Here is a 24038-nt window from a genome sequence, read left to right as displayed (position 1 = left end):
CTTTTTTAAATCATTTCTTCACCACACTTGATGATATACACCCTAAAATTGAATCAGATAAAAGTATAGACTGATTATATTCATAAATCCCGAATCATTCACTTTTCATTGATTCACATTCAGAGTGTAAGATTTTAAGAATAATATTTAAACAAAAATTTTTTTTCAAGTCAGGAGTGCGTGGAATTTTTCAACGGAAAAACCTCAAAACTGCAATGAAAATGTACAAGTGCTAGAAAGTGCTAGAATATACTATATAATATTTTTATATGCGTTAAGAATGTTTTGCAAAGTTTTGGGCATTTCTAGAATTTACTAGAATGAAAAACAAATCAGTTATTAGTTTTTTGTATTATGACGTAAAGATTATCATTATCTCTTGTTATTTCTTGAAGAACGAAACCCCCAATTCGCAAGAATTGTGTCATCTGACCTTTTTATTTGTTTATCTACATAAAGTACTGTTGGATTTTGTTTCAGGAATGAATAAAGATATTATAATTTTATTCGTATGTAAGTGCAAAAAAGTATTATATATAATTTTCTACTCTCTAAAGTTGAATCAGTGAAATTTCACTGATTCAAATAGCTAGAAATAGGTCACTGACAATCAGTGAAAAGTTACTTATTAATTCAGTGAAATAAACACTTTTGAGTGTTGGCAACACTGCACCATGTTAATTTAGCAATCATAATAAAATAATATTTAAGTACATTCACTCAAAGAATCTAACTACTATTTCCCTTGCTATTGTGCAATTCGGGTAGCGTTCGATTCGCCGTATATGTAAGCCCCAGCGTGTTCACCCTGTATATACCAAGTTTGACAAGGCTATATATTAAATTTAAAACACACGTATTTTAAGGTTAATAATACCACGTTTAGAAGTTTTACTATGTAGGTATATTAACTTTAAAAAACGAGTAAAAAATTTATATATTCCTTCGGAAACAGCTGAAAAAAAAAGTTTTGACTCAAGCATTAGCAAATCCATCAGGAAAATAATGAAACCCATTATATAAAATTATTATAAAAAATAGTAGTGCCAGAAGAGAACTATTTAAAACACATTTGTAACATATCCAAATTTTATTTCATATATAGTATTTAGTATCAATCGCATGCCCTCACAGCATGAGATATCGGCATATCGCATTTATCACCCAAGACATCGTGGGCATATCCCAGGAGATCCTAGGGATATCGCAAATAATATCCTACAGGGCAGAAATCTCGATATCCCTGGAATGTCCCAAGGATATCTCAGAATATCCTCAGGATATCCCATGAATGTCCCAATTTTATATGCCAAGGATGTTCCAAAGAAATCCCAATTCCATCATTTATAGTATATTGCTGGAAATTCAGATGTATCTACTACCAATTATATTCATGTTCAATCCTATCAATAAAATAAGAAATAATTTAACAATATTAGTTTTTTCCCGTAGATTTGATACAAAGTGCAATATTATAAAATACAATAATGGTAAAGTGCCCCCTAAAGTCACTTTCAGGTGAATTCCATCATGGCTGTCAGTGTGCGAAAACTATCACGCAGTAATAAGTGATACTTTAACAAAAGTCAACAATTTCTCGAATATTCGTGCCGGATTACAATCGATTCTTATTTATATACAAACCTACGCAGTACATATTAGTTTTATTGCTTTTTATAAAAAAATTTATTTTCGGTTGAAAAGTGCGATCTCTAAACTGCGCAATTTGGAGGTGACAGAAATAACAGCAAACTTTAAAATGTTTAGAATGTGATTTATTTTTTACTGTAACTAGACTGTTAATGGCTATAAAAATCATTCGCGGTAATAATTTTTTGATAATAATACGACTGAAATAGGATTTTGAAAGAAACCGAATATTTGATATTTGTATAAAGCGGTTTCTTGATACACGGATGTTTATGAATTTTTATGTTTTCAGCTATTCTACATATTTTATTGAATATGAATTTCAGAAATATTGGATTCCATTGCCAAAAATGTGTATATCCCGTACAGGAAATTGAGTGGATGTCGTAAGGGGCGGAAATCTCAATATCCTTGGAATATGTAACGGATATCCCGGAAGATTTTCGGGACATTTTTTAGGATATCCCATATCCTGCTGAGATATGCTAGGGATAACTAAGGATATAATTTTGTTGTGAGATCAAGAATGAAGTATTTTCAGGCAGTGTTATTTTTGTTAATGAAAATATTAAATAATGAATAACACATAACCATGAAATACAATTTATATATTCATATAAGTATTTACATATTAATTGTAAATCTAATCTGCATTGTTACACAAGATATTGTTAAAACATCTCTGTAAATATATTGATGAACAAGTCACGGTCTATTATTTGAAAATGATAACTTCAATGACCTTAATTGTGAAACAGAATGATTATGCATAATATTGTTCTAATTCGCTGACTATTTGAATAAAACGTTCCTCGAAGTTTCATAGATTCATTTTCACATAAGTTTTCCACATAGGTATAAGAAATTAAATTTGTTATGAAAGTTTTAGGATTGATTTACTACAAATGATGTTAGAGGATCATTTTATATGTGTGTGATAATGATAGAGGCGGCAAATAATATGCAGCTATTTTTCTTCTAACAGAAAAAGAAATTGACTTGACCATGGAGGTTAATCAATTATTTTATCCGTTAAAAATTTAAATATTTTATTGAAAAGTCATTCTTTTTGTTAGAAAATTATTTTCTGTACTGAAAATTTAACTATTCCATTATGATTTGAAAATTGATCGATTTTAGTTGAAAATATATTTTTCATTTTGTAAATTCGACATTTTTGGTAGAAAATTAATCTTCTCAGAGGAAGATTCAAAAGTTGAACTACTTCGTTAAACAAGCATTTTATTAGTTGAAGAAGTTACTATTGATACTATTATTGTTACTAAATTGAAATTAATATTTTAATGAAAATTCGTTCTTTTTGGTTGAAAACCAATTTTTTAAAATAAAAATTTAAGTATTCAATTATGTTTGAAAATTGATTATTTTTAGTTGGCAATTTCACAATTTGATTGAAAATTGATACATTTGATGTAAATTCGTCTATTTTTGTAGAAAATGAATCTTCTTGCTTGAAAATTTAAGTACTTTGTTGAAAATTGAACTGCTTTGATAATATCCATTTTATTACTTAAAGAACTATATCTTTGGTTTAAAATTTAACTACTTCGTTGAAAATTATTATTTTTTTAATATTGAAAATTAAGTTTTTCAAATGCAAATTTAACTTTTCCATTTTTAGTTTAGAATTGAGCGTTTTTATTTTAAAAATCAACTATTTAGCTAAAAAATTCAACTGTTTTGTTGAAAATTCGTCTTTTTGATTGGGAAATTATATTATTTTAGTAAAAAATTCAATTATTCGTTTGAAAATCACTTTTTGGTAGAAAATTAACTTTTGGTTAAAGTTTTTACTGTTTTCTAAATAATGCTGATTTCCTAATTGAAAATTCAACATTTCGGTTGAAAATTAATGTGTTTGATTGTAAATGTATTTATTTTGCTAAGGAATTAATTTTCAATAATGAAAATTTAAATACTTGGTTAAAAATGATCTTTCTTAGTTGAAGATTAAACTCTTTGTTTCAAAATTTAATAATTTTTTTGAAAATTGTTTTCTTTGGGTTGAAAAGTAATTTTGTCAACCGAAAGTTTAACTATTCTATTTTTGAAAGAAATTGGATCTTTTTGAGTTTGCAATTAAATTATTTGTCTTTAAAATTCAACTGTTTTATTAGAAATTCATAGTTTTGGGTCGAAAATAAATTCTATTATTTTCGCAGAAAATTCAACTGTTCGGTTACAAATTATTTTATGGCTAAAAATTAGATTTCTGGCTGAAAATTCAACTTTTTTGTATAAATCGGTTTTGGTTATGTATTCAATTAATTTGTTAGAAATTCTTCGGTTTTGGTTGATAATGCTTGGTTTACAATACAACTGGTTTTGAATGAAGTTAAATTTTTCTGTTTAAACAGTCGACCTTTTGGTTAAAAATTGATCTTTTTACTTTAAAAATTCAACTCTTTGATTAAAAGTTCAACTATGTTTTTGAAAATTCGTCCCTTTTGCTTGAAACTTAAACTGTTTGTTTGGAAATGCAATTGTTTTGATGGGTTTGGTTGATCTAAACAAATTAACAAAATAAACAAAAATATCAAAAAATAAACAAATTAACATTATGTTAAATCAGCCAAAATTTAGTTGATTCAACTAAATTTTCATTCATGTGAAAGAAAATGTTTTTTGCAGCATACTCATAAGTGGAAAAGGAATCAATAAATTCACAGGTGTTTTAAAATAATTACAGAAATTCACATTATCGGCGCATAAGTACAAACTCCTTGATCCCTAAAACACATTGTCCCTTGTTCCTTTGAGGGGCTAACTGCGTTCTTCCATACCGACCGAGAAAAAGTCTGAAGAGGATAGGAGACGAAATTTGAACTGAAAGTTGCGCTGCTCACCGCTCGAGTCCCGGACCGGAGTTTGAACCACAGCCACTTTCAATAAAGTAGATTCAGTACTTTTCAGTGCACTGTACAGTGAGCGTGAGTTGCGTGGCTGGTGTCTGCGTGTGTATTTCTTAAGTTTGCGTGTCCGTGGCTTTTAAACTCAAAAACAAGTTCTATAAGACAGTGCATTTACTTGGATTAAACGGCAGATTCACGACAAGTGAGTAACAAATTAATATTTTTTAAATAATCAACTTATCAGGAAAGGTGTCCACGGAAAAATTCTTCTCTCAACATCATCTTAAAACTGGTTTTCTTACGCTTTTCTAGCAGCGCAGTAAATCTGACACTGCGCCTTCACTTCTTGCTTATAATGTCAAACCTCGAATAAGAATACCTAAACGAGTTTTTCAATTCCAATGTTAGATTCAATGTAACATATTTAGTACAATGTTACATTTAATATATATAATAATGCTATATCTAGACATTATAAATTACTCCTTTTATGCGCATACAGTAGTCACTTCCGTGGATAGAATAGATTTTGGATCCATCTACTGTAAAAACCATATACGCAAAACTACATCAAATTCGATGTAGTTTTTAATTGCAACGTTTTTGAAATGAAAAAACATTTAAAGAAACAATGAAAGCTTTTTTTTGTTCAAAATGAGGTATAACAAATTTCACACTAATGGATTTCTGTGTGAGGAAAATGCAAAGCACACAAAAGAATTTTTTGAAGTCATCAACAGCAGAGCCGATTAAATATAACAGTTCACCCCTGTGAAAGGAAGTACCGAATTATAAACCACCGCGATACACGTGAATGCGTCCATGGCCCCAATCAGATTGAACAGGTTGTTGTATACTTTCAGAATACGCGCTATTTTTACCGAAATATGGAACATTCCGAAAATGTTACTTCCAAATGTCTACATAAATAGGGGAAATAACGGAACTATCGAAAGGGGGAGTCCCGGTACAATACTGACCCACATTTAAATTAATATACTGAGATTATGTTATGCTTTCTAAATCTGAATAAGTATAAATTTAACCAATTAAATCAATAATAACGATTTTACTGATAAATTATTTATTTTTCAAACTTCATTAATTGAAATAGTAAAATAGATTGTAACAGTATCATTTAAACTCAAAATCGTGATGAATGTGAGATATTTGTATCAAAGTTTACAATTTTTTCAATTTCGGTCTAAACACATTTTGTATGTCCGACTGCCCCCTCCTTCCGCTCACTATCAAGAAAAGTGATTTTTAGCGAAAATAGGGCAATAGATTCTTTTGAGTAAAATTAATTTTGTTACTTTATTAAATTCAACTTGACACGCTCTAAATTGATGAAATTTTACGCAAAAATATTGCGTTTACAACAAAATAGATGCATTTTTAAACAAATCGTTGAATTTCCCAAGAAACAGAGATATTTTTATCTAAAATGATGATACTTCTAACAAAAAAGACGAATGTTTAACTTAGTAGTTAAATTTTCAACTAGAGATGAATTTTCATCAAAATAGTTGAATTTGCAACGAACAAATTTTAGTTTCTTTTAGAAAAGGAGACTTTCGCAATTTTCATGAATATTCAACTAAAATTAATAAATTTGCAATAAAATAGTGGAATTTTCAACTCAAAAAGATAAAACTTCGACCAAGTATAGATTACATAAATTTTCAGTTGAAAAAGTTAATTTTATGCGAAAAAAAAGAATTTTTTACAAAATAGTTCAATTTTCATCCAAAGAGATCATTTTTCAAGCAAATAGTTCAATTTACAGTTAACAAATTTAATTTTCTACAACAAAAAAAACACGAATTTTAAACAAAATAGTTAAATTTTCAACCAAAGAGATGAATTTGGAATAAAAAATAAAAATAATACATGAATTTTCAACTAAGAAAGACAAACTTTCAACGAAAAATAGAATAGTTAAATTTTCAATCTACGAAATTAATTTTTAAACAAAAAGATTAAATTGAAACTTTCTACCATAAGGCAAATCTTGAGCAAATTATTAGCAGTTGAATTTTAACCTAAAAGTGATGAATTTTCAACTAAAAATAGAATAGTTAAATTTTCAGAAAAAAAAATATATATCCGAATAACATACATTTTCTACAAAATAGTTACATTTTTAATAAAGCAGATAAATTTTCAACCAAATGGATTACATTTATATTAAAAAAACATAAATTTTTGGCAAAAAATAGAATAGTTAAATTTTCAATTAAAAAAACTAATCTTTAACAAAAAAAATTAATTTTTAACAAAATTCATGAATTTCCAACCTAATAGTTAAATTCTTAACAACAACAAAAATGAATTTTAACCATTAAGAAGAATATTACATACTCATCCAGAAGATTAATATTCTACCACAAAAGACGAATTGTCCACAATATAAAAAATGGAATAGTGTAATCTTCAGTTGAAAAACCTAATTTTTAAGAAAAATAATATTTTCAACAAAACAGTTATGGTTTTTAACTAAAAAAGATGCAATTTATACCAAAACAGATGAATTTTCAACCCAATAAGAATATCTTTCCAACCAAATTTTTGAGTTTTCAAGAAGAAATTGCCGGCTAGATTGCAGAATAGGGGCGTACCTCCGTTTTCATTGGGAAAACAATAATTTGTTTGGCAACAAACTATTACTCTTTAATTGAACGATTAATGAAGAGATTTGATAAGGCAAAACTTTAAAATTGTTACTTTTGTTACTATGATGTCTCAAATATGGGTCTGTCGCGTTATATGAGTTGAACAAAAATTTTTTTTTCACAGGTCATAGGAGTACCTTTCCTCCCCACGAAACGTTGAAAAATGGTAGGGTTTTGACAAAATTATTTTTGTGACATTTCAAAGGGGTGTTTCTGGCCGTTTGGATGTTTAAAAGCACCTAAACGGTTAGTTAAATATGATCATTCCGATATCGTCACATTAAGACATCGCAGTAGTAATAAAAGTAACAATAATTTTTAACTTCTGGCTGGTAGAATCTCTCCATTTATCGTTCAGTTAAAAATTCTAATAGTTTTTTGCCGAAAGAACTGTTTATCCAGTCAAAAAACAGGTGACGCCCCTATTTAGCAATTGCACCAAATTGCCTAACTCCGTCAGGTTTTCACTGATTTTCCCAGACCAGTTTTGAATTCCCTGATCTGTAGAAACCCTTATTTTCTAGTTGTTTTGAAATTTTTTAATGTCATTTAAAACGAGCCTTTAAATAAATGTCCCTATTAATTTTAGATTTAAATTATTGTGGTTTTGTTTCAATTGGGTGGGGGTGGGGGCTTTAATTGATTAATGTAGCCAATATTTGATCATTTTCACGTATCTGAAGTTTTTCAAATATGTGTAAGTTCGATTAAAAAAAAAGGGCTGATTTTTTACAAGGGATGTTAGAGGATCATTATAGATTTACGTATGAGTATTAATATTAAAAAAAGAAACCAAGATTCTATTTCAACATTTTGTTAGAAGTTTAATGAAGTTATTTTCTCTAAAAATAATAAAAATGCTGATATTGAACATTAATTAGGGCTCATTTAATTAATTAAACAATTACTATTATACAATTATTGAACAATTTAGTGGCAATATTATCATGAAAAAGAAAGAGGGACTTGAAAAACGAAAATGAAGAGATAAAAAGAAAGGAATTGTTATTTGTTTTCATGTGACACAAGTCTTGAGACATCCAACGAAATGTCCAAGAGAAAAAAGTGCATTCGTTTTTTAATTCAATTGCTGGAATACACTGAAAGCTGAGAAAATATATTTGTAATTTTTACAAAACGTGTCCATTACCTAAAATCGCTGCTAAGAGAATTAAGAAATTAACTGTTTTTCAAGAAATGGTACCATTAAAATAAGTAATCGCAAGCAAAATAGTTTTAACTAGTGCTTAAATAAAAAATTAGTAGTCTGCATCCGAAAAAATGATACAAAAATATTTAATTGAAAAATGTAGTTTAAAAACAAATTAAAAGTATTTACAAGCGAGCTATAAATGAATAAAATAGAAATTGCCTCATTAGCAAATTGTAATTTATTATGTCACATCTAATGGCAGTATTCAATTTTCTTTAATTGGCCTTATGTATCATTACCCAAACATATTTTTAAACCTAATTTTTACTAATTGCTCCAAACTTGAAGGCAATAAATTATGCGATTTTACTTTAATGCATTATTGAAATTGCAACACTTAAAAAGGACAAAAAGTATACAATATATTTGTTAGCTCTTAAAATTGTATCTAGACAAATGTGGTAGCATTGCATTAAAAAACATAACATTACATTTCACTTCACCATGAATGTGCTGTCGAGCAAAACATTCAGGTAAGTCAGATAAACTTACGTCATAAATGTTTTTTTCTTTAATTTAATCGCATAAAATTTGTAAACAGTTTTCGGATCTTAGCACTTTCAAAATACATATGCTTTAAGATTTTAGAATTAGGATTAATATGTTGAATCCAAGTTTCTTGTACCCAGGAAATGGGGTCAAAATTTGAAAATTAAAAAGAAAAAAAAGTTTGATCTTTTGTCTTCCTTCTCAAATTCTTTTTTGTGAGATGTCCTATTTTTAAAATTCTACTGGTATTTTTAAAGTGTTCATTATCTTAAATAGTTGACACATTATCAGTCAAAAGTGACGCCTTAAACTTACGCCTACTCTACTTCCTTAAAATTTGTAACGCTCTACCGTAAGTGAAGAAAATAATGCGTTTACTTGGCGTTCGTTTTTTTAATTAAATTTTTCATAAGAAAATTTGATTTTATGATTAATATCACATCCTGGAATTTTTTTCTTCTTAAATCGGAAACATTTTCTTTCGAAAACAATATATTTCGTCAATTTGAAATGGATTCGACCCATATAAGAATTTTATTGAAATGTTCATTCTATGAAAATGACTAAACTAAAGCGGTAATTTATTTTTTTTAATTGTAATGTTTTTTCGCTTCTCTCTTCAGTGCGAGCATTGATTAAACGATAGAAAATCTGTTTAGCTTGGAAAAAATATTAGATTGAGTATGCATATAATAAAAAATGTTAACACAATCCATTTTCTCAGCTTTGGAATATAAGATTTTTCTAAGTTAAAAAATTCGAAAGTTTAAAATGTTCATTCTAATGAGAACCAGAAGATATTCTCGGGTTTAAAAATGTTTTTGTTCTCCACGCAAATTTAATATTGAATTTCCAATAAAATAGTTTAATTTGCAACCGAACCAACTTTTTTACCGAAAAAGGTGTATTTTCTACCCAAAAGGATGAATTTTCATTAAAACAATTATTTTTAGTCAAATAGTTGCATTAACGATCAAGTAGTTGAACCTTCACGAAAATGAGACAAATTGCCAATAAAATATTTGAACTTTTAATGAAATAGTACATTTTCAATCCAGAAATACTAATTTTTTAGGGGGCAGTTGAATTTCTACCGTAAAAGATCAATTTTCAATAAAAAACGAAGAATTTTTAACAAAATGTTTGAATTTTTAAATAAATACTCGAATTTTCAACCTTCAAAAGATGCACTCTTAACCAAAGGATCGAATTATTAAAAAAAAAGGTTAAAACTGAACCAAAAACAGTTGAATTTTCAACAATATAGTTGAATTTTGATGGGAAATGTTGAATTTCGAACAAAAAAGTTCATTTTGAATCGAAGAAGATGACTTTTCTACCATAGCAGATGATTTTTTAACAAATCTGTTGAATTTTCCAATAAAAGAGATTATAAAAAATGAAGATTACAAATTGACCGAAAAAAGTTATTTTTTCAACAAAATAGTTCAATTTTCGAGGAGACAAGTTTTAATTTTCAACAAAATATTGCTTTTAAATCAAGGAAGATGAATTTTCTGTCATGAAAGATGCATTTTCAATACAAAAGATTCATTTGTAACTTATTTTATGATCGGTCCCTTACGACCAATCACTGGTATTAAACTGTTACATTCTACAGTTTTCAAACGATCAAATATAAATTACTTATCCTATTTACTCATCTTTCAATACTCATGTGTGTAACTAACACGTCATTCAACTAGCTCATAAAAACAACACTTCAATGCTTTGACATAATTAATATCAGTAATGCACTGTTAGAGTCAATGAACGCGTATAAGCTCGGTGCATTTCACTTTAAATGCTCTTTGTCCCTATTATCGTCTGCATTGCTGAATCATAAAATAAGCTATCAGTTTCAAAAAATGTAAAGATTTTTATTTCAAATGCAATCAGTTTTTCTCCACTAAGGATTTCATCGTGGCTCAGATGGTATCGTGATTGACTTATGTTTTGACTTATTAGCTATGCCGGGTGTTCGATTCCCAGATCAGCCAGCGAAGTTGGATGTGTTTTCAGAAAGCTTTGTTTCTGTCTCCATTTCTGTCTCCACCACAGATACGTTAAATTTTATAATTAACTTTATAGTATAGTTACTAATGATCCTGGCAGTCGATGCGACTATAAACATTTAATTAATAAAAATAAAAATAAAATCTTCTCCACTATAATAAGTACTGTATCTAAAATAGGGTTTGAAGTAACAACTGTTTCATGCATTACGAGCTATTAGTCGGTGTCGCGAAACAGAGGTTTATTTTAAGTCCTTTATTGTATTCTATTTTGATTTGCTTCTTTAATTTCCTGGGAAGTATGATTCAACGATTCGTCGTGCTGGTTTGTGTGTTTAAAAGACGTAAATTTAGAATTTTTAGTTTGAAAATCAATGGAGAATACAAGGAGCAATTTATGAAGTACGTAACTATTTGATGGGCTGGGGAGGAGGCGGGGTTAGTAAAAGTAATATTACGAACTTAGATAACGTTTTTTAAAACGAAATTCTTCGAAAGATGACCCGAAAATTATATAGTTCCATAATAGCTTAATAAGTTTGAAAATCACTTTAATTTTTTCGACATTTTTTTTTGTTCAAAAGTTCAAGTACTTAGTTATTGTAAGTTGAACTACTTTTTCACAAATTAATCTCTTTGGCATAAAGTTTTAATATTTTGTTGAAAATTCGTTTCTTTTTTCGTTAAAAATTAATTGTATCCGATGAAAAATCGTCTTTTTTGTAGAAAGTTAATCTTCTTGGTTCAAAATTAATATTTCTGGTTAACAATTTAACTACTTAGTTGAATGTTGAACTCTTTGTTTATAAATGTCACTATTTTGTTTAAAATTCGTCATTTGGATTGAATATTCATTTTTATGGTAGACAAGCAACCGTTTTGGGTTTTAAAGACCACCTTTATTGGTTTAAAATGAACTTTTTTGTCGAAAATCTGTCTTATAAAAGTTAGTTTTTTGGCTTGAAAACACAAATATTTTGTTAAAAGTTCTTTTATTTTGTTGAAAAGTCGTTTATTCTGCTTGGAAGTTCAACTGTTTCCTTCTTAATGCAACTGTTTGGTTAAAAATGAATTTTTTGTTGTTGAAAATTCAACTACATATAGTTTTTTAAACTTCGTCTTATTGGGTTAAAAATTCATCTCTTTTAGTGGAATGTCAACTGTTTTGTTGTAAATGCAATATATTTCGACTTAGAATCTCAGTAACGTAAATCATTTCATACTACATAAAATCAATATCAGATCTACATTAATTTATTTAGAAGATTATTATTCATCTATTATTCTTTTATTTTCGTGAAAATTCACCCTATTTCCCATGTTTTAAGATCATTTTGGGAAGTGAAGTCTGATATTTAAAATTTTTCTCGACGCGTTACCGAGTAAATACCATAAAATTTTTAATGTAGCTTATGAGCGACCCCTAAGTGCGTTACGAAATTTGAAAGCCCTTTTCAACTCTAATAAAACCGACCCGCATCGTATTTTGATGCTCCATTGATCATTTTTGACAGACTGACATCAAAGTCCTCGCTTATTTCGGACTCGGGTGGTGAAGCATTCGAGAAAAGGAGGAAAATTGAAAATATAAGTACATGAGCACCCAACAGTATCCCTGATAGCATGGGACGTTCCCGGAACGTCTAAAATATTGGCCGCTTGGGAACGTTCTAGGAAGTTTCAAACATATATGACCGTTATTGTTATTATTATCAACGAATATCACGTAAAACGTAAGAGATAGGTCAAAATCGATGTCTTATGGTTGGCGAAATCATTTTTGTTCAAAATAACAATAATGGAAGGTTCCCCTGACGTCCCAATGGAACGTTCCCAAGCGATGGAAATTTTAAACGATCCGGGAATGTTACGTGCTAGTAGGGATAATTATGAGTGGTAATACGCTCATTTTCTACGCAATTAAGTTTCTCATAATTTCTTAAAAACATCTGAAAGCTGAGTTTGCACTTATTCAAATGTAGGAAGGATAGCACACATTTCTTTGGATAGATAAGATCTTAAGTAAATAGTACGTTACGATAAGATTAAAGTTAACATTCTTCCTGACATCCTTTGTTTTAAAAAATGAAATTAAAGCGAAATCTTTCCTTTTGCTTCTGTTATTGTATCAGTAATTTTTTTCTGATAAGCTTCTTTTTTAAAGAAGAGTCTTTTGAAATCTCTATTTCTTGCAGAAGTCGCTCATAAATCTTTCCGGAACTAATAGAATTTTCACAGATCGACGAACGTTTAAACGTCGTAGTTACACAGGAAATGATTCATCTTTGCTTTTCGTATTCTTTTTCTTCTTTCATTAGTCATGTTGCTGATGTGAAGGCTTGATTTTCTTCTTCGATTAATTCACTCTTGTTAAAGAAAATGTAGGAAAAACATACATTAAGTTAAGGGCAAGTATATTCAGCTGCGTAGGACTTACTTCAGTTTATGTTTGCCGCCTTCTTATTTCGAAATAAATAAAATATCGCGCCGAAAAATTGGAAAATTCAAGAAAACAGGTTGTAAGAAACTGTTATTTTTTCTATTTCTAGGAATATATTTTAAAGCGAATAAATTCGCAGCAGCTGTCTTCGTTGTTTCTGTAGAAATTGGCTGAGTTCTTTTTCCCGGTGTGACCACATATTCTGCGCATGGGCACTGTTCTGATTCTGCTATATACCGTTGTCAGACCTTTAGCCGTGACCCAGACAGTGGAAACCGGAATAGAACCGATGAGAAATAATGTACCCATATTTACCCATATTTTTTCAAACCCTCCCACGGTCACTGTGACAAAGCCTTTTCAGGAGTATCCCGTTTTATGAGAAGCAACTTCGCATGATTTCAAATTCATATTGTGTATATGATATGGTGAAATGATATATATGATAGGGTGAAAATTATCAAGGAAATAGGGTGATTTTTCACGATAATAGGAGAATGATAGGGATTTAAATTCTGTTAAGTAAAATTAATCTAAATTTCATATTATATTAAATATGAAACACTTTAAATTCCTGAGATATTCTCTCAACAGAGATGAATGTTCAACAAAAGAAAATTAGTTTCTAAACAAATTGTTATATTAGCAACCAAATAGTTGAACTTCCAAGCAAAGGAGACAAATTTTCAATAAAATAGTTGAATTTTGTCCAAGCTTGATGACTATCAAAATAGTGGAATTTTTAATCTTCAATGATGTATTTTAAACCAAATGGTCGAATTTTTAAATAAAAAATATCAAAGTTGAACCAAAAACTGTTAAGTTTTCAAGCCAAAACGACGAATTTCTCTGAAGAGAGTTGAATTTAAAAAAAAGTTAAAGTTTCAATCAAAGAGGTGAGTCTTCAAAAAATGTATTTTTATGAAATTAGTTTAACAGTTTTATTTCCTCCCGTATAGTTTAATTTTTGACCCAAAAATATGAACTAAAACAGATTAATTTATAACCAAACAATTGCTTTTTGAAATAGAAGAATACACCTTCAGCCATTGAAGATTAATTTCCTACCAAAAAATATAAATTTTCCAGAAAATACATGATTTTTCAAATAAATACTTGAATATTCTACCAACAAATATAATTTTTCAATTTAAAATATAAGCTGACGACGAAAAATAAAATAGTTCGATTTTTTTTCTTCAAAAAACCTATTTGTCAACCAACAAAAAAAGTAATTTTTCAAACAAAAAGGTATAATTTTAATTGACCAACAAAAGCGTTCAACATTAAACCCGTAAGAAAATTTTTGAACAAAATTCTTGCATTTTCCACCAAATAATAGATTTTTTAATCCAATATTTCAAATTTGAACCGAACAAAATAAATTTCGAACCAAATTGGTAATAGAAATAGTAGACTTTAAAAAAAATAGTTGGATGTTCTTATTGGGCTCTATTAGCCTTTTAGCGTCCAATGTTGCAGGTGGGCAACATTCACTTTTTTCGATTTTCCTATAATTTTCAGGTAACGAGCTTAGGATTCCGCAAAATCAATGATCATTAAATCAGCGTTAGATCAAAGTGGACTATTCCCCATCTCTTAAGGTGGTTCTGAGTTATCATATACTCAATAGTAATCGAGAAAATGATAAAAATTTGCAAAAATTGATCAGAAAACGACCATACATTGTTTATGATTTTTTTCAGAATTTTTATTTAACGGGATCAAGGTTTGGACGTTAAAGGGTTAATTAAGTTCGCATTTAATCGAAAAAGGGAAGTTTCTTGAAAACGGCGGGTAAAAATAAGAATTATTTAAACAAGGGTAAAAAGGTAAATAAGGGAAAAAGAGTGAAGTCTGAAATATTAACGAGCTTTAGAAACTAATTAATTTATTATTGAACCGTACTTTTGGAGGTTAGTCTTTATCAATTTCTCAAAAATGTGTACAGATTTATTTTTTTACGGATCTTAAAGAGTTTTTTTATGTTATACAAAATTTTAAAGGAAAATAATAAAAATGCAGTATTCAGTGCAGTATTCAGAAATGTTTGCCTAATGTTTCTGTAATGCACTCACATTTCCTGTTTTTTTACTGGATCCTTTATTTGCCAGGTCATTAGTAAGCACATGCGTGACACTTGTTGAGGGATAACAAACATTTTGTTCGAAATTCCAATCACATGATTCCAAGTGTCAATTTACCCAATATGGATTGAATGCTTCAGGAATGTTATATTCTTGAAAACAGTTGTACAGTAGATTGAAGAACACTTGGTATAATGACAAACCTATGGATATGATAATAATACTAATAGAAATTTTATTATAAATTACAGTAAAGAGAAAATTACTTCTGGGACTTTGACATTTACTCTACTGGAATAAAAGAATATGTAACAATGACACAATCAAAAAACCAATGACAAACAGCTTTAAAAAATAGATACAAAGAAAAAAGTATTTCATTGATTATTGGATCATTATTGGTTTAAGAATTGAATATTTATATTATATTTTTATTAAATAATTCCCTCATGTCAATCGAAAAGTGCACACTGTACTAATATGGAATAATAACGATGGGTGCAAAGTATTTTCTATTGAAGAGCCGAGAGTCAAGCAGTAAAACATGAACCATGTGGGCAAGATAGCTTAATTGGAATCATTACAGCTCCCTTCTACAGAAGCCGGTATGCACTTCCTGTTTATCGAAGTGGCCCTAGTGTATATTGGCTGAGCTGAAACTACTGTTAAACCATCTCTAAACGCGCCTCCAAGAGCCGAGTATGTTTACAAAATGAGATATCTACAGGGCATTTTATTCCTTTATTAAAAATGAAACATTGTTATGTTTTTAAAATACAGAAATTATAACAATTCTTCGATATAGGTAACGAAAAGCAAAGTCATTTTCCCGTTAGGTCAGTTAAAATGGGTTCGGTACTAGTCGACTAAAATGGATTGCAAGTTGTTGAAAAATTTAAATTAAGCAATGAACATTGAATCTTCTAGAATTTAAATTATAAATGGAATAATGTCAAATTGGAAAAGATTCAATTGGATTCAACATTTAAATAAATGAGAATTGAGGATTTTTAAATTGAAATCTTTGAAATTTACATCATTTTACATTAAACTTAAAAGTTTGAACGAGAAACAAAAATTCAATCCGTTAAAGATTGAAGTGTATACACCTAAATCGGTTAAAAATGTAAATATTTCGTATTTAGAATCTTCGCATTGAATAATTTCAACACATTTCTCATCATTTCAACATTTCAATGGAAGATTGTAAATTGTGGGTTTAAAATTGAAATAAAATTATTCCATTTAGAATTATTCCTAATACATATGAACATTAAAAAGGAATTCTTTCTAATAAACATAAAATTGTTATCAAATTAGAAACTTTCAATTCCAAAGCGATCGGATTTAAAAAATGTACCAAACTGGTATTGTTAAAAATTAAAGAAACAAAAATTTTAAGTTTTTAAATTTGAAAAAATCTACATTTAAAATGTTCGAAAACGTTTAGTGGTGTATGGGACATTTTTGAACTAAAGCTAAATAAAATTACGCCTTGTATCTGGTCATGTTTTACTTTTGCTCCTAGTCTACTAAAATGTTTATGACTTAATTGTGCAAATTTTAATGGAATTTATATTTTCTCGTAAAGAAAGTTTTTACTTATAATTCTGACAATTTAAGTGAAACAACTGTTGGAAAATGTTATTCGACCGACATTGCAGTTTGCAGTTCAATTACATAGGTTCACTAAAGTTTAACGATTCGTCCGAATAAAATAAGTATTGATCGAAGAAGGATAATTATAATTTTATTTTCTTACAGAGAAACTTCTTAAAAAATGGGATTGATTCTTTATAGAAAAATATAATTATTTTCCATGATAAAATAAAATCTAAAGAAATTTTTTTATAACTGATATTTTTCTTTATATAATGGATCATTTTCGAGGAAAAATAAGTGCAACATCACTTGAAATCCGTCGTGCAATCTTCCCTTTGAGTCGATCCAATTTGAAAAATTGGAGATTTTAATTATTTTAGAACTTCTCTAATTATACACAGGAAATGTAAAATTTTGAACTCTTTCAAAATTGTAATTTTGTGATGTGTAATTCGAAATAACAACATTTGAAATTATAACCAGAAATTATCAACATTTGAAGGCATATTTAAATTGAACCTTTCAAAATTAAATTCTTTCACTTCAAAAGTTTTAATAGTTCCATTTTTGAAGTTGTTCGATTTTACTTAATTATGTAGTTGGAAATGGTCCAGTTTAAACGCTATTACTTTAATTACCCTTTTTATCTACTTTTGAAGTTTGATACTTCTTTATATTTTTTAATTTAGAATAAAATCAAATTAAATTTAAAACCAAATTTTGCGAACAAAGTTATGAATACTTAAATTGTATAAAGGATGAACGCAAACTATCCGAAAGAGTTACCGATCTTTAAAATATGGTGTAATTTAAACTAATGCAGAAATTTGATTTTTTCGTTTTGAATCTGACAGAACTTTTAGTTTTGTTTCGATTTTAAATTTAACCTTTAGGGAACGTTAGTATTCTAAAATTAAGTCTCTTGATAATTCTTTCTAAAGCGTTATGTTCCAAATTTTCACTAAAATATAAACAAATCTATTCAAAAGACCATTCAACATACTATTTTTTTGGTCTTTTTGAGAGGCATAATTTTGTTATTTTGTTATTTCAGCTAGCTGTTATCTTTTTTCGTTTTTGTAAAAACATGGATTATTGTGTTTTATACACGGAGAAGAATGGATGTTCAAAAGTAAAATATAGATGTTCAGGGTTAACATATTATATGTTTAACTATAGGACAACAATCTAGATGTTCTAAGTTAGAATCTGTATAGATCTTAAAATGTGAAATGTTACCCTCTAACATTCAAAATGTTCAATTGAAAAATCCGAGATATTACATGTATGGTTATGTCAAATTACGTCTGTAAATATTTGAGTAGTTTACTTATTTGTGGTCATTTAAGGAATTAATTGATAACTTATTTGTGAATTTTAAATTAAACTTTAATGTTCGTACACGAACGAAAAACAGATAAGGGGTATAAAATGTCGACCAGATGATGCATTCAGTCAAGTTGAGGTTATATTCAATGTTTCTAATTCAAAATGAAAACGGGGATGAATAATCGGAGAACGAATGATCTGTAATCTGAATTAAATATTCTATCTATTTTAAGTTACTTAAACTCAAATTTTATTTCGAATTTATAAACCTTTTGTCAAATGTGTTAAGTCAATAAACCTAAAACATAAGATCGTTGTTCTATTCTTTAGTCTTAAAAAAGTCGTTATCCAATTTTATCTAAGGACATCTAACTTTTATTCTTTGGAAATGTTCCAAAATTGTAATATTCCATAATTTTAATATTGAATATATATAGCTTTGAAATATAACCGTGAAATTGCAATGCACGATGCGCATGCGCTCGAACGGTTTTAACATCTGAATGTGTTTCAGTTTAACATAAAAATATTTTTACGCCTAACATCTCAAAAAGATGTAAAATGTTTGGCATGAATATCTGCGTATTAGGTGCTACAATCTTACCCTTTGAACATCTACATTTGAACCTCCATTTTTCTCCGTGTAGGGAAAAAATAAATTAGAATAAAGAACAAAGAGTAAATACCTACATTAAATGTGGTTGAGGTTCTAAACGTTCAAATGACCGAAATTTTTTATTGATGACTTTTAAAATCAGGAAAAGTGCTAAAATGTTTGTTAATTTATGTTGGAAATAATTTACGATTGCAAAAGAATTATAATGCGTAATTTAAAATGCAGATGGAACAATATTTTTGGGTAAAATGGAAATGTCAAAAAATATTTCGTTCATTCGAACGTTCAGAACTTCAGGTACATCTACATTAGTTGAAAAAATAATACGACGCTGGATTTAGGACGAAAACTAAAAGTTATAATTTTCTTTATTAGTTCGGTAAAATACGCGTCGGTTAATTATTTTGAAATTATTCGATGGTAATTTTTCGTATTTGATAACTATAGTGTGACGTATTAAACAAATTGACTTACACATTTATTGAACTTGTAAAACTTTGATTGTCATCTCTTTTTGAAAAAATGTACCTTTTCAACTTTTTTTAATGAGAATAGGTACTGTATGTTGACTGTTCACTGGCAACCATTCTTAGTCACCAAACTTCGAAGTTATTAATACCCGTAGACAATTTTCCACTAACATGTATTAATATTAGTTAGGTAATTGATTTTTTGGTCTTCATTTTAATCTGGAAAAATGCTCCTGTTTTAAAGTAAAGGATAAATCCATAAAGTTCTCAGGATGTTTGTCAAAAATCTGATTCATTAAGAATTGTTTAAAACTGAGAAGATGTTCATTGATTAATACATTAAAGACATAAACTTATGAATTTGTGAAGAAAACTGCAACATTCGTTTAGTGAAAGGAAAGTTGGCGTTCTTTAAGATGAAAAGGTGTATTCACATTCAGTGGCAAATGCTTTCATAAGTAAATTTGCATAAAATAGTTCATTGACTCAGGAATGTAAAAACTTGGACTTTAGACCACATAATAAGTAAACAGTACCACAGAGGACTATAGATTACACTATTCATTAATATAGGCATACTAATTAGATCCATTACTAACATTTTCTTTTGTTTAAGGCTTCCATTGTTTAAAACTATTAGTTTCAGTTATTCGGAAGTTAAAGGAAACAAAGGACAAATTCGTTCATCATTTTCGACGAAGTACGGATACAAGCGTGTATTATTTTATATGCGTAATTAGACACGTATCCATATCGTTTCGTGTTTCTGTGACGAAATGACTATATTTTCTGCGGATAACAGGCTAACACCGTAAATGCAGGGACGAATAATTTTACTTTTTATAGCATATTTTCACCAAGGACATAAGTATACTAGCCGTCAACGTGTTGAGAATTCCACGAATATTGCTGAATGCGCGGCTTAATCAGTCGCTGGTTGTTAAAACTTTGCCGTTAAAATTACAGACGGGTCCCCTTTCTAATTTTTAATTCTCCAACAACTAGGAACGCTTCTACAAAACAAAATTTAATTAAGAGTCACATTTTTTACATATTGTTACACCTTAGAATTGTTGAAATAAAATTCAGCAAAAATTGGTATGGATTCAAGTGAAGTTTATTTGAATTTAAGTCAAATTGGTCTGAACTTAAGACTTAATTCTGGAAACTCAATTTCCGCTTACTTATGGCGTGCATTTGTCACTTGATTTTTTTTCTAACATTTGTTAGAACGGTATAGGAATTACGAAGTTGCAATACATGTATTGTAAGTGTGTAATGCATGGAGTTATCGTCCAGCATTTCAATACATGCAATGTAACGCGAACTCTATATGTTGTAAAATTCCTTATGTTTTTCCAATACACTTCCAATAAGTTACAGCTACAGTTACTTCATGAAAATAATGTCTTTTGTTATAATCCAGTCACTAATACAAGTAACCTAAAGTTCCTTTTTTACATATTTATATATTATATTAAACATTTATTTAAACATTTGCAACTGCAAATTTATAAATTAAAATAAATTTTATATTAAAATCTTCAGAATTGAAAATTTAAAAAAAGGATTCAAAATTGCATCATTTTATATTTTATACATTGAATATTCAGGCGTTTTCAATTGAAAATATAAAAATAAAATAAATTTAAGTTACATATCGTATTTCCAAAAAAGGTGTTCAAAACTACATTCCACTATATTCAAATCATGAAAATTGAACAAAGTTATGACGAGTTATGTTTTAATAACTTATTGTTAATCGGAAAATTGTTTGTTTATTTAAAAAAATTTATTATTATAACTAATCATATAAAAAAATGTCTGTCTTTGTTTGTAATTCCTGCTGAGATAAAATCTTATATTTAAATTAAAGTTACAGATTACTGAAAGCCAATCGAAATAAAAATTCTTTGAAATCAGATGTAGCGATTTTAATATTTATTTTCATTTTTAATTATGAATTATAATTAGATTACTTTAAATTTAATCATAGATTTTGATTTGTTAATTAAGAAATCAAAAGAAGAAACATGTAATAGTTTTAATATATTGAAATTTGTATAATTTGTATAATTCAGAAAAACGTGTATAGTTCAGAATTGTGGTTTACGAAAAAAATATGTTAATACTGTTTTAGGATGTTTGTGTGATTGTTTTGTAGTAAGGCATCTATGCATGAAAAAGGGGAATTGTTGCACTGGAAGTTTTTTAAGGGATGTGAGAACTAACTATATCTGAGAATACATAACTTTTTTATGCAAAGGTGCAGATTCTCAGGCGCAGGCTATTGACAAGACCACATCCTGCCCAATTAATGTGTCGAGCCTTCTAATTACAACTGCACTTATTTTGCAGACTCTCGACCTACAGAAGAATATGCAAACAAACGCATTAAAGACAAAGAGTTAATTTAAGCAATTTTTAAAATAAAAAAATTTTTTTTTTAAATGATCCAAAATAATTACAATATAGCGGTGCACTTTAAAAATGGTTGGGAAGTTACCACACCTTTACTATACGCGTGTAAGTCAAAATTGCAATACCGATATTTGAAGGTGAACCAAACTCGACTTAGAGCTTAGATTTAGAGCTTCGATTCTTCGTGTCTGGGAATTTCGATTTTTTTAAACTTTCTTCCGCAACCTTACATTACATGTGTGGCAAAAAACTCTAATGCATACCCGGAACGCTGCATTTGTTCAGTAACTGCAATCTAAAGTAACTTAATTTTCTTGTTATACATAAATTAATTTTTAGTCAAAAGTCTCTAACCTTCTTTTAAGTTTCAGCATTGAATTAGTTTTCAAATGAAAATAAAAGGTTATTATGTTATTTGAATAAAAAAATTATAGTCATTATTTAATTTTAACTAGTTCATGAAGGATGACGTTAGCCGTTAATTTGACTGAGCATTACTTAAAATGAAATAATTTTACGTCAGACTTAATTAATTAAAATAATTCAATTATCTCTTAATTTTAATTTTCAGAATTTCAGTGAGCAATTGTGTATTTCTGACTATTTGATCCATCGAAAATTCACTGAAATTTTAATATTTTTCATAGATTTTTCATTAGAAAATGTTCTTAAAGTTTCAGTAAGCTTCACTCTAATTTTTACTTAACTATTTAACCTTTAACACGATATATCATATTAAAATAATTTTTCGAAGCTACTAAGTTAAAAAATATCAAGCTAAATTATTCACAGTAACCTAAGTTTACCTATTTCAAATTTAACTAACTTAATTTTCTAAGTTAAATTTTATCATAAGGTACACAAAATATTGTGATTCGCTAAATTATGTTTCACGAGAACTTAACCTAAATTAACTATGCTTAATTAATTTAAATCGAGGATGAAATCATGATTCTTAAAAGCACTAATTATGAAGCTTCTAAGTTTCAACTTATGATTTGTTCAGTTTGAATTTAAAGTGTGTTTTAAATTGAGGTACTTACTATGTAGGTATATTTAAAAGCATATTAGATCATGACTTGAAAGTTTATTTAAAAGAGCTGAAAGATTTATATCAGCGAAATGTTTTAGAAATGTTAAAATATGTCAGAAATTTAAAGTTTCTTTAGCTTTGAAAAATACACAAATTATTTAGTTATAAAAAACTCGATATTTTGAAATCGGTGCAAGTATCACTGAATTAAATCAGTAAATTTGCATTTATTATATCCAGTATACGTTTCTATTTAACAGTTTTGAGATTAGAAAATGTTCAACTTTGTAGTTTTAAAAGTTAATTTATCTGCTTGGAATATATCGAAAGTGTAATTTACTTTTTGAAAAAGTTACTAAGTTTTTGGAAACATAATTGAAATATCAGTGATTTTTCACAGATTAAAATTTAGAGCGAAAGATACGTAAACAAATTTGCTACTGTACCTAAAGTTTGCAAAAAAGTGACATAATAAATGTACTCCAAAATTTACTGGTAAAGCAGTATAAATTACTATAGTAACTCATGAAATATATTCTTCTTTTATTTAAGAGTTTTGGCTTTCTTTAAAGATATTCATGCTTATATGTCTCTAAATTTGTATCAGTGAGAAGGGGATCACTGGATGAAATCAGTTTTTACAGATTAATCAGTTATTATGTATTCTCATCCAGTGCATTTGATAGATTAGTCAGTAAAAACTCATATAGATTAAATTTATTGACCAAATTCTTACTGAATCAATTTTAAAGAATTATGTCTTAATTTTGTTATGTTTTCATGGAAAATTCTGTTCTGTTTTCTTTGACTGAATTTATATTTGAATTTGAATGGATTGAACTCTTCTTCTATTTAATTTTGTTGCCTGATCAACAGTTTTAATAATAAACATGAAAAACTGAAAATATTCCCGTAATTTAAGAAGTGATTGAAACGTAAATCATCATAACTCGGGCAAATGTTATTAAAACTTTGTGCAATTTTGTACAAATACAAAGTATAATCTAGGCAAGCCTGCAAAAAAATACAAAGGGGGAGGGTCGGTAAGGCCGGTTTTTGGCCTAATTTATTTTTGGACCAAAAAATCTGAAAAAATCATGGTAGTATCTTATAAGTATCCCGAGT

At 28.3% G+C, this 24038-nt stretch overlaps 1 protein-coding gene across 2 annotated transcripts in view; it reads left to right on the top strand.

Moving 5' to 3' along the window:
- The first annotated feature begins 4594 nt into the window (after nucleotides 1-4594).
- The window catches only part of LOC117168750 (protein draper), a 71948-nt gene continuing 52504 nt past the window's right edge, over nucleotides 4595-24038 (top strand). For both annotated transcript variants that reach the window (XM_033354500.1, XM_033354499.1), the window contains exon 1: nucleotides 4595-4725. The gene's annotated coding sequence lies outside the window, so the exon portion shown is untranslated. The remainder of the gene's footprint in view (nucleotides 4726-24038) is intronic.

The sequence above is a fragment of the Belonocnema kinseyi genome, chromosome 3, assembly GCF_010883055.1.
Source record: "Belonocnema kinseyi isolate 2016_QV_RU_SX_M_011 chromosome 3, B_treatae_v1, whole genome shotgun sequence".
NCBI lineage: Eukaryota > Metazoa > Arthropoda > Insecta > Hymenoptera > Cynipidae > Belonocnema > Belonocnema kinseyi.
The sequence above is the reverse complement of the archived record's forward strand: the minus strand, read 5'-3'. Positions and strand labels throughout refer to the sequence as shown.